Source organism: Borostomias antarcticus (genome assembly GCF_949987555.1).
Source record: "Borostomias antarcticus genome assembly, chromosome: 23".
NCBI classification, from domain to species: Eukaryota; Metazoa; Chordata; class Actinopteri; order Stomiiformes; family Stomiidae; genus Borostomias; species Borostomias antarcticus.
The window spans coordinates 12802011-12804103 of NC_140256.1; positions in this window are offsets into that span (position 1 = coordinate 12802011).

Sequence of the window (2093 nt, forward strand, 5' to 3'; positions counted from 1 at the left end):
TTTAACGAGTGTCCAAACAACTCCCTCACCAATATGGCGACGACGCTCTACAATCCAACGACCAATGAGGCATCTACGTATATATGTCTATGGCTGTCACGACCATAGATATGAACATGACTCGCACATGTGACGCACATTTCCGCTGCGCACAGGATTGTGGGTCAGAATAGCCAGAAAATCTGGCTTGCATACTGCAAAATACGACCGGATGTAGTAGGACATCCTGGTATTTTTGCCATATTGCATGTGGCATACTATGTATTGGGACATACTACATCCTGTTTTGGCATACTATATAGTAGTATATAGTATGCCAAAGTATGCCTAGTATGCGATTCGGAACGCTGTATGGCCAAGTATGTGTATGTGGAACTTCCTCTCCCGTACTACGTAAAGTCCCTAATATCACCTACCTTACCGGAATGTACTACCTCAGGGCGACACAGGTCACAAAAAAAACTATAACCTATATTTTGTCACACACTAGTGTTGTTGTGCTTATAAAAAGGCCTACAGACAAACAGGTGACTGAGGGGAGTGACTACTGTTGCAGCAGCCCACTTGGATATTGATTTTGAACTTCATGTCCTCCGATCTCGGTTATGGTGAATAATGCACCTCGAGTTAGCCTACATAAAATCATTATATCATTTGAAAGATGTAACTACAGTATAGCAGGATGCACCATCATGCACAGGCAATATGTACCTCAGCTGAGGACGTGCACACATTATTACGGTATTTGTTCCTGACATATGCGTGGTTATAAATGTCATATTTCATTAAGAAAAATATTAAATAATCATGTAATTCATTTTTAATCAATCATGTATACATTTATTCATTTGATTTAAACAACAAAAACAACAGTCAATATAATAATAATAATAAATATAGCTGCAAGCAGCAATAACGGGGCCAAGCACGACTAACGCATCAAAGCCAACAAGCGAAACACGCCATAGCCACATTGGAGCTATGCATGTGAGTGTCTGTGTCGCCTGACCAGGTAAATCAGGTTAAGGGGAGACACCCCAGGTGAATAGGAAAAAAAAAATCCTTAATAGGTATCACCATCAAACTCCCCCAGTTTGTTAGGTACATTAAGGAGCATCTTTTTTGTATTACAAGTTTTCTGAAATCTTATGGATAAATATGCAAATTAGGCATTATATGCTCTAAATATGCGCTAATTTGCATAATTTCAGGAATCCATTTTTTTTAACTGGTTCAAGCCAGATTCAAAATTCTTGTTTCATTTTGTTCACATATCCCTATTCAAACTTTGTCCAAGGGGGATTTTTGATATCTCTTTTCTTCACTTCAGAAATCAGAAAATACTGTCAACAGTCATAAAAAGACCAATTTTCGCCATGTTTTAGGGATAAACTGTTATATAAATCAGGCTATGAATGAAATTTAAAAAATCCCCCTTGGACAAACTCTCAGAATATGGATTGGAACAAAACTGGAAAGTTAGGTGTATGTAGGTGCTACTCAAGTGGTGGTTTTGATGTCCCTAAGATGAGAAATAACTCATTTTGAGAAAACGGGCTTTGAAAATTTGTATTGTAAAAAACCATACATTTGCATTGTAAACCAATATTGACAAACACAATATCCAATCACATCATTAGTAACAACATTACACAACATCTGAAAACACATAGAAACAGAAAACTGAATAACACAGCATGTTGTGGATTCAGAATAGTCCAGGAGTAGACATTTTGTATAGAGAAGTAAGACCTGTTTGTTGGAAGCCCACTCACCACGTCAAGGTACAGCCCACGAGTGGGGTGTTAGTAAGACGAGACTAGAGACGAGACAATGTTAGTAGGGAAGAGAACATTCCCTTTTAGAAAGCTTGTATTATTTTGTTAAACAGATCATGGACAAAGATAGACACATTTGACGAGGACATGCATGAGAAAACAGATTATCTAGCTTTTTGTGTTTTTTTAAGCGTTTTACATGGAGATAACATGAATGAATGAATGAACATGAAGAGTAAGCTGATTCATAAATACACAGGACAAGATGTGGTAAACAATGCAGGGTAAACACCAATAGAAGCTAAATATAGATTG